This window comes from Copidosoma floridanum, unplaced genomic scaffold, assembly GCF_036245765.1.
Source record: "Copidosoma floridanum isolate Cflo_tuat_1 unplaced genomic scaffold, Cflo_Japanese_pri ptg000020l, whole genome shotgun sequence".
Taxonomy (NCBI): Eukaryota; Metazoa; Arthropoda; class Insecta; order Hymenoptera; family Encyrtidae; genus Copidosoma; species Copidosoma floridanum.
This window is the reverse complement of record NW_028321897.1, coordinates 31683974-31700605: the sequence shown is the minus strand read 5'-3', so window position 1 is coordinate 31700605 and position 16632 is coordinate 31683974. Positions and strand designations below refer to the sequence as shown.

The 16632-nt window shown below is 42.1% G+C and overlaps 1 protein-coding gene across 4 annotated transcripts in view; it reads right to left on the bottom strand.

Annotated features, from left to right (window-relative positions):
- Positions 1-16632, bottom strand: part of Nup205 (nuclear pore complex protein Nup205) — a 287241-nt gene that overhangs the window by 234096 nt on the left and 36513 nt on the right. The window lies entirely within an intron of this gene.

Below are 16632 nucleotides of genomic sequence, written 5' to 3'. Positions count from 1 at the left end.
ATGCGATGGCGGTCGTATTATCGACCCGGAGAAGGAGTTCGCAGCTGGTCAGGTTGTCGGTTAGGGCCTCTAAGGCTAGAGCTACTGCCATTAGCTCTTTGTACTTAATATGCCAGAGTTTTTGTGTTTCGTCCCAGAGGCCGTAAACTTTTTCGTTGTTGTTGTTTGTGGCTCCCCAACCTTCGTTTGACGCATCTGAATATATCTTCATTTGGAAGTGTCCGGTTCTGATTGACTTTGGATTATTAAGATTTGTTAAACACCAGCCCATCTCGGGGAACATTGAAGTGGGTATGGTCATGTAGCTTGCGAATTTTTTTTGGCTGCTATTAGGGCCGTAATCTTATTTCTCTCTAGAAGTCTGGTGTGTAGGAGGCCGTATTTAACGCCTTGGCATGCAAAAATTAATTTACCGATAAGACTGGCAAAATTCCTAATTTTTATGGTTTTTTTCTATTTTATGGATTGTAGTAAGGCTGTTAGTTCCCTTTTTGTTTCAGATGGCAGTTCGAAATGGAAACGCTTTGAATCGATGATGATTCCTAGGAATTTGCATCGCAGGGATGAATTCAGGTTGCTTTTTTTTCATTTATTACAAATCCTAGGGATTCCAGGAGGAAGCGGGTAGTTAAGATATTTTTCTTGCAGTCTTTAGCAGATCTGCTTATGCAAAGGAAGTCGTCGAGGTAGACTGACGTTCAACCCCTAGAGCGCAGGTAGCCTACGATTTCCCTCGTGATTTTAGTAAACACCCAAGGACTTATGTTTAGGCCGAAGGGAAGGTACGTGAATTTGAATGTCCGGCCCTTGAATTCAAATCTGAGGTATTTTCTGCTTGATGTATGTATGGGAATTAAGAAGTAAGCGTTGCGCGGATTTATTTTCCCCACCCAACTGTTTGGCAAGACGAGTTTCTCGTCTGTTTTTAGGTTTTCTAATTTGAAGTGACTGGTCATTATGAACTTATTTAGTTCGGTGAGGTTTAGGATAAATCTGAAGAAGCCATCTGGTTTTCTCCTCAGGAAGTAGCTTAAGAGGAACTGGTCGTTCCTGGGTTCGCATTGTTATATTGCTCCTTTATCTAGAAGGTTTTGAATTTAAACCCCCAGGTAACTAAGTTCGGTACTGGTTTTGATTGTAATAAGGGGCCGGTGCGTTTATGTTACTTTGTTCGTAAAGCGTATCGTGTACTCTGAAATGCAGTTTAAGGTGAACCTGTTAGCAGTTACTTGGGCCCACTTATTTTTAAAATGTTTTCGCCCTGCGATTTTGCTTACACTTATTTCCTGGGCTGGTAGCGGGTCTTGTTCGACGCTGACATCCTCGACTTGGATGAGCTCTGGCCCTTGCCTCTGGCGTGTTGATATTTGTCCTGCTTCTGATGAGAAGTTACATCCCTTGATTGGCCCGATAGGGGGGATAATAGACGGTTCTCCTGCGGGCTGAATCCGTTTAAAGGCTTCCTGTAGGCTGTGACAAAGGGATTGTTTTTCAGCTCCTTACTTGAGAACAGTAGTATCCAGGACTTGGCTTCTTTCAATTTATTGACCAGGTCATCGCCAAAGAATAAGGCCGAGGGTTTGGTGTCCTTTAGGATTGGTCTAATTTCCTTTGGAAGGGACATGGTTAGGGCTGATGCTCTGGACTTTGACTGGTAGTAAGCGAGGTCAGCGAGAAAGATTCCTGCGTCTAGAAGGCATTGAAACAATTGTTTTGTGTTCAGTGCCTGGTTTTCGGAAACGAGCTGTATCGCTTTCCCTACCGCACCCAAGGCACCACACGTTAGGCCTTGCCTGAAGATCTGATAGGCGTCTTTAGTTTTGACCTCTTTGTCTAAGTGGAGGATGATCTCCGGGTTTTGTTCAGGGGCCTGGAATCGTGACAAACAGCAGCGTTGCAGCATGGCTTTCCTTTCCTTTTTTTTTGAGGGTTTTGTTCCAGTAGTAGCCTCATCTCTGTTAAATTTTTGAGTGCAGGTTGACACGTGCCAATCCTTCTTCCTCTGGGTCCAGCTCAAGTATCTCGTCTAAGCCTGGGTTTAGTGGCGGATCCTCAACGGGAGTCTTGTCCTATAAAGGCTCATTTTCTTGCCCTGAAAGGCAAGGATGGTGTTAGCAAGAGTCTGTTTCTCCAGACATGCAAAGTCCTGAGGCCAACGCTACGCGTGCTTTTTTTGTCGGGGCCGAGCCCACGAACGTGTATGGTTTTTCTTGTTCAAGTGTGAGGTACGGTGGGTCGAGCCAACGCAACATGCTCAGTGACTTACATATGTTGTGTATTTCGAGGTTATGTTGCGCGCAGCCTGCGAACAGAAAAGAGAAGAGGAGGTAGTTTACATACCGAAGGCCTTGTCCTTCGCCTGGTCCTCGTTCTCTTCTGGATCCTTGTAGCCTGAATCCTTGTAGATCTGGATCCTACATAGTGATTTTGAAGGGTCGATCCCCATAACCCCTCCTCCGACCCTCTTGGCCTACTCTCTAAATAAGGTAAAATTCTAACAGTTTTTACGTAATATTTGTTGGATTAAATTATTGGTTGGACCCCTCTTCACCCCCTGAGCCCCCTTGCTTGATTTTAATGAGCCCCCCTCAGCTCCTTCTCCACAAATCCTGAGGCTCCCTCTAAATAAAGTGAAACTTATTAGTTTTAACTGAATTTTTATTAGATTAAATTTTTGTTAAGTCCCTCCTCCACCCCCCTTAAAATTTTATAATCTAATAACCAGATAACCAAATAAGCCTCCCTTACAATTTGAAAGAACTCCCTTTAGTCTTTCATCAGCAGCGTCTCTAAATAGAGTAAAATTAGATCAGTAGACATTTTTAGTTTAATTACTTTTTGCACCCCCACTCTCAGCTCTCCTGACACTTTTTAAAAAAAAACCTCTCAGCCTTCTCACAATTTCTAAACAGCCTGTTTTCAACACTCCTTAACTCTACGTTATTATTTCGTACATATTTTGTTAGCACATTTCCATACTGTCAGTTTTTACCTATTTTTATTGGGGTGAATTTTTGTTCAGTCCCTTTCCACTTCCTCTCATAACTTGAAAACCCAACAACCGAATAATCTAACACAATTTTGAAGAACTCCCTCCAGTCACTCTTCAGCCACATCTTTAAATGAGGTAAAATAATCTCGGTTTTCATGTCATTTCTAGATACATGACTATTTGCATCTTTTGTCTCAGCTCTCCTTACAGTTTTAAAAAAGCTCCTATATTCTAGCACAATAGCACATTTCCACACCTTCATAGAGGTAGTGCTATGGTGCGCTGGTTTTTTTTTTTTCCTAAATTTTCTTAAAGCATATTAATTGAATTATTAAATAAATATGTATAAAAACATAACATTATATTCTTATACTTCATGAATAATAACGAATAAACTTAAAGAATACTTAAACTGTGGACCTTGCTTGTAGCCCAATTTACCAAGAAAAGATAAAAATCATATTCATTGAATTATATCAAATATTGCGCATCGTCATAAAACAATATTAAAATAACACTTTATTTATTTAGTACATTTATTTATTATTTAAATGAACTGAGAAAAAATATTTCGGATAATTTCACACTTTCGCAAATGTAAAGAATTAAAATTTCTTTTTATCTTCTTTAGGTAAGTTAACATCGAAAATTTTTTTCCAAACAATATTTTCTACTTTTAAATTATTATTACGTTCTATTTGAATGTAAATACTATTTTTGTTTTTGCCTCTTGATAATGCGACGTATAATTGACAATGCGAAAACCGTGGTTTTTTTCATATATAATCCAGTATTATTCAAACTTGTACCTTAAGATTTACTAATAGTCATTGAAAACGCTAAGAGTAAAGAAAATTATTTTCTGTATAAAGCATAAGGTAATAATGATAAATTTTCTGTATTAATAGTTATTTCTTGTATAAAAACGCTTTTTTTCGATTTTTTTCTCTAGTCATAATTTTTGCTTATATTGTATTAAATTAATTTTGTAATTTGTAATTTTGTACCGTTACATAATCCATTAACTATACTTAAATAGCGTAGCAACATACTTTTTGCTCTAATTCTTAAGTAAGGCTCATGCAGTGTTAAGCCTCCACCAAGATTATTTAGTAATTAATTGGAAAATTTATATAAATATTATCAGACTCATCAAGAGTTTTAAGTAGCAAGATTTACGCTGTAATATGTTTTATTCTTTTTTTACATCATTTAAAATTTTGTAATTCAAAATATAAGTACATTCATTATGTTTATTGTATAATCATGCTTTTATTACTATTTTTCATAACTAGGAGAATCTGTCTAAAGCGCCCCCTAAAACAATTAATTCATTACCAAAATAGATATTTGTATCATTTAAATCACGTAATGTTCTTTTAACTATTTCTATGGCTTTTTCTAAAATCATAGAAACCTTATCCCATATCACTATATCTACTTCTTTTAATTTTTTTCAGATTTTAATTCCACGAAAGCACTTTCTACATTGTTTAAGTCTAATGGTAAACGAAATTTTATATGACGAGTCACTCCTTTTGGAAGTATTATTAATGCTATACCAGTCCATGCTATAGATTAAACTTATTTTTCCTACAAGAAATGAAATAATAAATTTACGTTTTTCATAAAAATGCTTTTTCTAAACTTCCTGGGCCATTAATAAAAAAATATAATCAGTTTCTTCACATCTAATTTTGAAAATCGTGATTAATGATCAGAAAGATTTACCACGGCCACAGAGTATAATTGGAGAGTATAGTATAGCATAGAATTTTTTCATTTTTATTACTTTTTTAATTATTCTTATCTATACTTAATATTAGGCTTAATTAGAATCTTACATGAGGATGTTAAGGTGAAGTTCAAAAAGCCTATTAGACTTTTTTTTCCAGAAACACTATATAATTAATAAAATGATTCAAAATATTTTTTTAATTTTATCTCCTTGGATATTTTCTGCGATTAGAAACGAGGCAGAATGTTATTTCAAAAATTTATGATAAGGCATTTATTAAATTCACACTACTTCTATTTCGACTTTTAAATTACTTCACAAAGATTTTTAAATTTTTTTAACTTCAAAAAGCAAACTGAAAAAACGAAGTATTTGAATAATTGAAAAAACCAGGTGTAGGTCTCAGGACCCATGACAGATGTGAAACATTAAAGAATATGTTATTGAACTCAGCAATATTTGATTGTCTATGATGAAAATATTAGTTTTCATCAGAAAAATGCCATTGTCTCCAGAGCTATTTGACGGCCCAAGGGACCTGCAAAACAGGGCCCGAGGGACGTAAGGCAGTCACGGAGCAATGTCACTAACGTGGCAAATCCTATTTTTTCTACCAAGCGCAAACCACCCTCTTAAAAATGCGTGAGGTAAGAAAAGTATTTATTTTTTTGACTCGAAATAATCTTCATTTCATATTTTTAAATTAAAAAGACAGTTTATTTATAAATATTTATATACTGTGCGTTTACTGTACAGTTTACTGTGCGTAGTTGCACACGTGCCTGAATTTCGTTGGCTCTTTACTAAAGATGGGTTAGGATGGAGTTTGAATTAACACAATTGGAAGACCTCGAGAAAACTTTGCATTATGGTCAAATATTGATATTTTAAAATAATACTGTTCAAAAAGAAGAAAATTTAAAAAATGATGAAATAATGATACTAATTCTAACATTAATTCATCATTGTCTACAAGCGCAAAATATTTAAAAAAGCAATGAAAAAGGCCTACCTGTATAAGTACAACAGAAAAAGAGAAAGAGATTGATTGATTGATTGATTTATTTTAAATGGTCCAAGGACTCATGGTCCTACATGGTCCGGCAATTGCCGTTAAAAGCTTCGTTTATAAATACAAATACGTACAATAAGAAATATGTACAATGGACATGGACACATAACAAAAATAAAATAAAAAATATATAAATAAATAAATAAGTCAATTAATAAATAAAAACAAAAATAAATATAAAAACGACGACGACAATAATAACAAGAATGTTTAAAATAAAACAATAAGAAAATTAATAAATCCATAACCAAGTAAGCAGAGCAAGAATAATAACAGTAAAAGTTATCACAGTCTCATTAAAAACTTGGGCTGATAAACCTGGAGACAATCGACGCATCAACACACGACGCACCCGGAGCACAAAAACCACGCTACACCACAGAAACACAACAGCACGGAAATCCATCGTCCATCCCATCATCACTACCGCTCAAAGCACCGTCGCAGGAAGTGTTCCTCCAGGAGATGTCTGAAACACGGACGCGTCACCATCAAACGCAGATCGGAGGGCAGACCATTCCATAGTCGCGCCGCATGTATGCGGAAGGAAAACTTATACACATCGGTCCTCGCCCATGGAATACGAAGGTTATTTTCGGGACTCCTCGTCGAGCCCGTTCCGTCGCTCGACTGAAACTCGAAGTACTTAAACAGGTAGCCGGGCTGTTGCCGGCATAGTATCGTACCCAACAACCGGACACAGAGGAAGTCTCGATGCACCTCGTATGGCATGATGTTAAGTCTGTCGTATGTAGGAGTGATGTGCTCGTACCTTTTCACACCCGTGGCATAGCGTATAGCTGCGTTTTTACCACGTTGAAGTTTGAGCACTAAATTGGCTGACAGTCCCAAGAAGATGCCCGAACAGTACTCATAATAGGGAAAAACAAGTGTCTTTACCAGCAGCAGACGCATGCCAGGAGGAATTGAATCACCGCACTTACGTAGGCGGGCAAGGGCTGCCAAACTCTTACGCGTAGTCGGCATCGTCTGCGGGGCAAATGTCAGGGTACTATCCAGGAGGACACCCAAAATTTTGACACTGTCACAGTATTCTAACTCCTTATTTCCAATCCTGACTTTTGGGAGATTCATTTCATTCAGTCTGCTGATAAAGTTGCGTGTAGCAAACCAGGTAATTTGTGCCTTTGTTGGGTTGATTTTAAGTCCATTCCTAAGGGCCCAGCCGGAGAGAAGCGCCAAATCCTCCTCAATCATCCTGATCATCCGATCTATCTCCCGAAAACTACCATGGACATAGTAAGTGGCATCGTCGGCGTAGTAATGGTGCCTACTGTGGCGCAGTACCGACGATGAGTCGTTGGTGTACAAGGCAAACAGCAGAGGTCCCAAGACGCTACCCTGCGGAACCCCAGCACGCCGAGTGTAGGAGCAGAGCGCGCGTGCCGTCGTCGCTCACGAGTATTTGCTGACGTTCAACAAGGTACGAATGGATTTATGCACACGCGGCGTCAGACAGTCCAAGTCTTTTCATCTTTTCAACAGCTAGGTTGACGTTCACGAGGTCAAATGCCTGAGAAAAGTCGACAGTGACCAGCAGGGTAACTTGCTGCCTGTCGGCGGCTTCACGAATGTCGTCCACGATGGCTGCAAGTGCGGTGTGCGTGCTGTGTCGCTTACGGAAGCCCGACTGAAATGGGTCCAAGAGTTTGCATCCTTCCACATACTCAGTCAACTGCCTGCAAGCTATTGTCTCGAGAAGCTTGGCAGCAGCGCACAAAATGCTGATGGGGCGAAGATGCCCGATTTCCATGGGGGGGCGAACCTTTTGAATAGGCCGCACAATGGCCCTCTTCCACGCCTCAGGAAAGACTCCTGACTGTAGCGACGTGTCGAATATATGCATAAGCACTGGCAAAATATCCGGCATGCAGTTCCTGAGACAGCTAATAGGCATGTCATCCATTCCACGGGCATCAGACCGAGCAGAACGGAAGGCGGCAAGCACATCCTCAACTGTGACATGGCTGAAGTAAAATCTACTATCCGGGGCCACCCGCGCGTAGGGCACGAGGTCCCACAGTGGTGTCACATGATCGGGTCCGGCAAAGTGCTCGTTAATTTCATCGCAACCTGCCGGGAGTGGATACGTCTCCCTCGAGGCAGATGAAGCACCAAGCTCGCCCAGGCAACGCCACATTTCAGTAGCGTTCGCAGCATTGACTAGCTTATCATCATTGTGTTTAGAGATAGTGTTGCGCAATAATAACTTGACCCAATTCCTCAATAGCTTATAGTTTTGATGGTCCACTGGGCGTCTGTGACGTCTGTAGAGACTCCATGCCCTGTTACGCGTCCTTATCAGCTCTCCGAGCTCGGCCGTGAACCACGGAGCGCTCTTCTTTTTTTTAGGGACAAACGTATTGTACGGTGCATGTGAATCGTAGAGCCGCCGGAGCGACCCAGTGAATACCTCAACTTTCTCGTCAACACCGATCGTGCGATGCAGTAGGCCCCAGTCGACAAGCCTCAGATCATTTTTGAAGTTCTCGAGGCAAAAATTGCGAAAAGAGCGGCGAGTTATTGCACGTGGCGGCACTTGGTGTACCTCAAGGTCGAGTGAAACCAGCAGCAAATCGTGCTTCAAAACACCGGGATAATACAGCTGCGCATAGTGTGCAACACGCCCGACATCGCTCACACATATGTAGTCGATGGTGGAGTGCGAATCGCCGACGTGGTGTGTAGGTTGATACTCGATAGGAGTGAGACCGCAGGTGGCGAGCATGTTCCTGAGAATCCTGCGCGGCGTTGAATCCTCCGTCCAATTAATGTTGAAATCACCGAGTAGTACAGCGAAGTTGTAAGATTCGTTGCAATTGAGAAAGGTCTCCTCGACATCCGCCCAATATCCAGCTTTCGGAGGGCTGTATACCACGCACAGCAAGATCTTGCAGGGTTTAACGCCAATAAGTACCATCAAAAATTCGGGTCTTTTGACATAGACCAGTGGCTGTTCTGACTGACAGATAATCCTAACAGCCAACGAGTCTCTGATGTATAGAGCAACGTCCCCACCATCCCTGCCGGCTCGGTCGAGCCGCAATAGTTTGTAGCCCTGCGCCTGAAACCGGGCTATTGCACTTTTCGACTTGAGCCAAGACTCGCTTACAGCGAGAACGTCAAGCTTGTGTTTGGTCAATATATTGAAAATGTCAGCAAGGTGAGGGTCAAGTGACTGTGCGTTTATATGTCCTATTTTTAACGGTGTGTTTGTGTTATACACCATAATCAATGAGAGCGATTTTATTGTCTATTTTTTTCCGCAGAATAGGGCATTTACCTTTATCGAAGGCAGACTGTGCGTGCGTCGCGCCCCCAGTTAACGCACAGTTTGTACATTTAAGACTATTTTGTCGACGCAATTTCTGCTAGAGTGATGCCCTTTTTGCTTTCGTAGCAGCTGTATTCGGTGTTCAGGCGCAACTTCTATCACACACGAGCGTGTTTTCTTTTTAGCAGTCGGGTATACGTACACCACCTTGACATCCTGGACTGTGGCATCCTGCAGGTTTTGGTTGGGCTATACTATCAGCGATGGTGTCTTTATCTAGATCGATAGGCAGATCGTGAATAATGAGGCGCGGTTTCATCTTTTCTAATGGCTTTATCTCTAGTCCCGCATGTGCAAACTCTGGGCAGTCACTAAGCGCGCTCGAATCAAGAGAGAGAGAGAGAATTGAATTGAATTTATTGTTATAGAGCTAAGAGCAGAGCGCTCTTTATAGCTCGGCTCGTTACATATGATTTAATACAATGGTAGGTTAATTACTAAATGAGACTGGTGTCGTATGCACCAACAACAAAGAGGCTGTACATAAAACAAATATAAAACAACAATAAAATAAATAAAAATAATTAACCATATAAATAAATAAATTAAAATGATCCAAATAGGCAGACGACAAGTCTTTAAAAGCAACAATTAAGTACACACAGGTAACACACACACATAAAATTTACAGGCACGACCCTTAAGAACCACGGAAGTGGTCCTGCCGTAAAAATTCGGCCAGTTTCCTCTTGAAACAGGGTTGATCAAACTGCACACGAATAACAATTGGTAGGCGATTCCAGAGTCGAGCAGTGTAAACTCTAAACGAGTCACTGTAGAACTCGGTCCTCGTCCACGGGATAACCAGATCCAGGGTATTTGCTCTCTTAGAGCCTGCAGCATCAGATGAGCGGAAAACCATGCTCTCAGATATATACCGCGGCTCACCAGATTTCAAAATGCTACAAAGCAAGCCAACACACATGTAGTCCCGACGAACACTGTAGGGCATGAGATTGAGGCGAATGTACGTGAGTGTGATGTGCTCATTCTTCTTGAGCCCCGCAACAAATCTAACTGCCGCGTTCATAGAACGCTGCATTTTCACCAGCAGCTCCGATGACAAGCCAAGAAACAGGCAGGCAGCATAATCGTAGTATGGGAGGACAAGCGATCTTACAAGCAGCAAACGCATTTCAGGCACGAGAGAGTCACCACACTTACGCAATCGAGAAAGAGCAGCGTAGCACTTCCTACTGGTCTCCGTAATCTGCTGCGCCATAGTCAGAGGCCCATCAAGGATAACTCCCAGGATCCTAACTGCATCACTGTACTCAATGAAATTACCACCTACCCGAACCTTCGGTGGATTAGAATGACGAATACGGCTGATAAAGCCACGGGAGCCATACCACGCAACTTGCGTCTTCCCTGAGTGAACTTCCAGGGCACAGTTAATGCCCCACAGACCAAGCGCATCAAGGTCCTCATTCATATCGCAAACTAGGCGAGGCACTTCGCTATAACGTCCCTTTATGTACAACGTGAGATCATCTGCATATATGTGATGCCTGCAGTGTCTCAGCACAGAAGGCGCATCGTTAATGTACAGCGAGAACAGAAGAGGGCCCAACACACTCCCCTGAGGGACACCCGCCCTCCAAAACAGTGGAGCCGATCTTCCGCCATCATCATCCAACACCACCTGCTGTCTACCAGAGAGGTAGGATCGAATCCATGCGCACGCTGAGTCGGAGAATCCAAGTCTCCCAAGCTTCACCAAGAGCAAGCTGGCATCAACACAGTCGAATGCCTTAGAAAAGTCGACAGCGACAAGCAGCGTGATCAGCTGATCGTCAGCAGCCTCCCTTATGTCATCGACCATCTTTATAAGTGCAGTATGTGTGCTATGATGCTTTCTGAAGCCGGACTGCAAGTGATCGATAAGGTCACGGCGCTGGATGTATTCAGTAATCTGCTCGGCAGCGACAGCTTCCAGAATCTTGGATGTGGCCGACAAGAGAGCAATAGGTCGAAGTTGGCCAAGGTCAGTTGGCTGTCGACATTTAGGAATCGGACGTACAAATGTCATTTTCCACGCATCAAGAAATACTCCCGACTGTAATGAGCAGTCGAATATATGCAACAAGACTGGGAGAATTGTTGGAAGACAGCTTCTAAGGCTCCTTACAGGTATACCATCCGGGCCTACAGCATTAGACCTGGCCTTGGCGATCGCCCTCAGTAGGCTCTCAGGCGTCACGTAGGAGAAGTAAAAGCGGTCCTCAGGAGAGACCTGCACATTTGGCCATAGACCATCAGAAGGCGCAGGGCGAAAGCAACCAATAAAATATTTATTTATTTCATCACAGCTAGCGGGGAGCGCAATTCTCTCTCTGCACCCCGAAGAAGCGCCCATCTCACCCACGCATCTCCACATTTCGGTCGCACTTCTCGATTTAACCAATCTATCCCTGTAGTAAGTTGTCATGGCCTGATGCGATGCTCGGCGCACATGACCCCGTAGCCGCTTGTATGCCGCATGATCAGATTCCCTTCTATATCTCCTGTACACAGTCCACGCCCTATTTCGTGCCCTGATCAATTCGCGCAGACCATCAGTAATCCAAGGTGAACGCCTCTTCCGAGGGGTGAACACTTGATATGGGGCATGTGCATCGTAGAGCTGTGTAAGACGCTCAATGAAACAATCAACCTTCCGACTAACATCCGGCAACCCGTGAAGGTCACTCCAATCCATGCTTTGAAGGTCATTATTGAAACTAGCAATGTCAAAGTCACGGAATGATCGTCTTGTCACTAAGCGACTAACACTCCGCGGGATTTCAAACAACAGTGAAGCCGACAGGAAATCATGTTTAGATATTGCAGGATAAGGCAACTGAGTGAAATCGCGAACACGGTTAACATCACTTACACAGATATAGTCAATCGTCGTGTGCGAATCACCAATGTGATGGGTTGGCAAAAAACAAAGTGGCTGAAGGCCACACACCGTCAAGGAGCTTCGCAAAGTGCGGCAGCTCGATGAATCATCAGTCCAATTAATATTGAAGTCCCCAAGCAGCACCGTAAAATCACAAGGCACATTACAATTCATAATAACATCCTCTATGTCAGACCAATAACCAGCCTTTGGAGGGGAATAGATGACACCGAGCAGCACACGCGCACCGCAGAAGTCAAGCGAAACAAAAAGATACTCAGGTCTTTTTGAGTAGGTTTCACCAGCCATGGTGTGACATACCACTCTACATGGAATGGACTCATGCACGTACAATGCCACACCCCCGCCGCCTCTTCCAACACGGTCAGACCGAATTAGCTTAAAGTTCTGTACTGGAAATCTATTGGAAGATGTAAACGGCTTAAGCCAGGACTCACTAATCGCTAGCAGGTGAAGCTGATGATCCGAGATTAAAGATGAGATGTCCGCAAAATGAGCCTCCAGCGACTGTGCATTAATATGGCCTATCTTAAATAGTTCTTTATGACAATAAGCCATAGTCAATGGATCTAATCTTACGCTCAACCTTTTTTTTCAAAATCGGACATCCCACCTTGTCAAATGCTGAGTGCGAGTGCACAGCACCACCTGCAGCTATACAGTTGCAACACCTGAGAATGTCACTCTTGTCTCTAACTGTGCACTTACTACTCAAGTGGTTGCCAGCACAGTGACCACAACAAATATCCTTATCACAATTATTGGCTATGTGTCCAAAGGTCGAGCACTTGAAGCACTGCATTATTGTTATGTGGTCCTCAATACGGCATCTAGACCAGTTAACACAAATCTTCTGCTGTCTCAGTAACTCCAGCCTATGCTTGGGACTGACCTCAATTACACAAGAGCGCACTTTCTTTCTGCCAGCAGGGTACAAGTAAATAGGCTTAATGACGTCAGCAGCAGCAGAGTCAAGATTTTGAGTCGCAATACAGGCGGCAATCTCTTCCTTTTCCAGATCAACAGGAACATCGTGAACAATTAGGCGTGGTGACATTTTTTCATCCGACTTTATCTCAAGCCCCGCCTCTGCGAACTCTGGACACCTCGAGAACATCTGAGAGCTCAAACCACGACCTTTCAATACTACTGTGTTTCGTGAACCATAATCCACTCTCTTAATATTTAGCTTCAGCTGAGACGGCTTAACGGCACCCAGCAATGTTTGCTTGGTGATTGCGGAAGAGGTGAGCCTGCTGGCAGCAGTCACGGAGGGTCCAATTACAACACGTTCAGTATGCTCAATGGAAAGTGCTTTACCATTATTTAGCGAGATCTTGTGTGCAGGTTTATCCCAGCGCGCAGCCGCCGCGGCCGCATATGATCCTCTGGAATTCTCAGCCTGCGGAGCCCTCTCAACCGCCGTATCCGCCGTGTTAACAGCCTCACAAGCTCGATCAAGAACTTTTTCATAAAAGCAGGCCATGTTGGAAACCGTCACTTGTTGTATGTAGGCATTGGATAGCGCACGAAACGCCTCATCAATGCCCAACATAGCATTCTTTATCTTGGTGTATCGAGGAGATTCCTTTTCAGTACGAAAAAGATCAAGCAGCGTATCGCGGTGCGTGTTTACATTTTCTGCTATCTTGTTGACATCCTGTAGTGTAAGTAGTGGCTCGGGTAAAGAGGGAAGCGACGAAGTGCTCCCCTCTCTTCCTTCATCGTCGCTGTCTTCGCATTCCTTACGCCGGCGCTTTGTCATCACGGCACACTATAAACACCTCTAGTAAGCGGGCGATTCATTCAAAGTTCGAATCGGCCGCCAAAATATGCCAAAACGAAGCCGATTCGGAGAAAAATGGTGAGAGAACAACGAGAACAGCAAACCGAAAACCACAAACTCACAGCACACAATACACAAGTAAGGACACCACAAGCCAATAGCACACAATTAATGGTGTCAGCAAAAAACACGCGACAGACACTAAAAAAAATCAAAACCTCTCAAAGAACCAAAAGTACTGCGACTCAATATACGGAGCGAAAGAGCAGCACACCCGCAAGCGCGGACATCTTGCTCGAAAGTTTGAGAGAAGAGAGAGAGAGAGAGAGAGAGAGAGAGCGCGCGACAGCAAACGATCAATGGCTCTATCTCACTAACATTTACAGGTTCTGCCAAAATGCCTTTTTCATTTGTTTCTTAACATTTTGCGCTAGGCGAAACAAAACTAGAAAAGCTTATTGATAAAAAATTTTTTGCTTTACACGCTGTAATTTTAATTTTTTGCGGCACATCAAACCGTTTAAAGATATAAGCAAAACGAACTTTGAAAGACAATTTTACATTATTAGACCACTAAAAAATAATCATAACTGTTTCTTTTAAAATCAGCGGTCTCAAATATATATAATATTGTTACGTTGAAGACGGCGTACGAGTAAATTTGGTATTTAGGCCTAAGCTTTCGCTCAATAGCTTGGGGACATGACAGAAAGGATTGAAGACGGAGCACTAGGGTAGGAACAGGGTAGACGATTGTAGAAGGGTTAGCTAGCTACTGGGCCATTGGCATTTACACCCTCAGCACGTAACTGGTCATTTATTTGGGAATGGTAACTTGGTTATCTTTTAAAGAGTCTATAGTCGTCTGGTTGGCGGTATTTTACTAGCGACGCACGACATATAGTTTAAAACATTGGGTTGGTTAACTAAGAGCTAGCTGCTTGGCCGTCGGCATTTACACCAACCAGTACACAACGTAGCGGTACTCGATTTTTTATATAAAGGCTAGTTGCCTGGCCATAGGCATTTAAACCAACCAGCACCCAACTTACCATTTTTTGATTTAAATAAAAGCTAGTTGCTTGGCCATCAGCATTTACACCAACTAGCACACAACTTAGCGTTACTTAATAAAGGCTAGTTGCCTGGCCATCGGCATTCACACCAACCGGCACACAACTTAGAGTTGTTTTCTTTAAAATATTTTTCCACCACCTGCTTAGCCATTAATATCCAGATTGAATGGCACGCAATAGTGGGTTTTAGGCGAAAAAAAAGAAACTATGGAGGATGCGTAAGAATTAATTTTAAAAGTATTATTACTAACTTTTATTATTGAGAAAAAAAGGGGGGTACAAAGTGGCTCTCGCCGCAAGATCCGGGTGGCCGGATATAATTTCAATCGAAATGATGTACCGGATTCTCCAGGTCGTGTATACTAGTCTGGCTACTGCTTTAGGTATTTTACCAAGCTGGCCTGACCATTGAATGCATCGAACGGGTTCTCCAGGTCATGCGTCTATAGTCTGGCTACTGCTTTCTTGCTGGACTCATGATTCTTCTACGGCTTCCAGCCACCATATTGGACCAGCCATATTGAATTTATTAATATGCCACTCGACATTCGATGGGGGTTCCCAATACGAACAGTTTGAGCCCTGCACGATTTTTTAAAGCTTTACAATTTTTGTTCCCAGTGGTGGCCCGGTTGACGTGGAACGTCATATATATATATATATATATATATATATATATATATATATATATATATATATATATATGTGTGTGTGTGTGTGTGTGTGTGTGTGTGTGTGTGTGTGTGTGTGTGTGTGTGTGTGTGTCTTTTTAATAACATACAAATTTACTGACTCCGAGAATGAAACCCTATCTTTTGGATTGGTAATCAGGAACCTAATCGATTGTGCTATGCAGCAAGACGATCCAATTATTGTTCTTATTGTTTATCGATCCCAACTGAGAAACTTCTGAATTGAATAATTGATCTATAATGAGGCTTTTTGTAAATTGTTACATCGAGGCTGAGTTCGATGTATTCTTTTTTTTTCCTTCCCTCCTCTTCTTTTCTTCCTTGCAAAGCCGCGATTTCGTATCAACCTAAACGTCATATACTCACACATATACCAAGTACCGAAGCTAATGCTTCGTGACACACGTATAAGGAGATACCGAGAAAGATAAAGACCCAAGAACTAGCCTACATCTTCTTTTCTCTTTATGCGTCGACAGACTTATTCACATTACCTGATAAAACTTGATAATTATTTTCTACCCTTTTCCTCTTCTGTGTCTTAACCATTCGTGAATAAGCCGACGCTTGAGCCAGAATGTTGATTCACACATCGGCCAGCGTTCATGAAACGAGACTTGACAACAGCATGCTACACTTCTACCACTTTCTTTCCTTGACACTTACAATACCTAGAGCCACCCAGCCGAAAAATAACTCAAACTGTAATACGACCTATTTTTGATAAGCAAATACTAGGACCAGTATCGTTACCATACAATATTCTTTAGCGGCGGGGAGCTTACTCAAATATAATTTGATCAAAAATGACGTAAAAACAAGCAAATAACTAACAAACTATGGAATGATAGGGCAAATCGGACAACGGGATCGTTTTTAACATGCCAAAATCTACAGAAAACCATACTGAAAGCGTGAAATTTGAAAAAACTTTTTTTGTAATACTGAAAAGAAAAACTTCTTGGCGCAAAATCGACAATTTTTATTAACACATGATATCATCGTTGCACCTC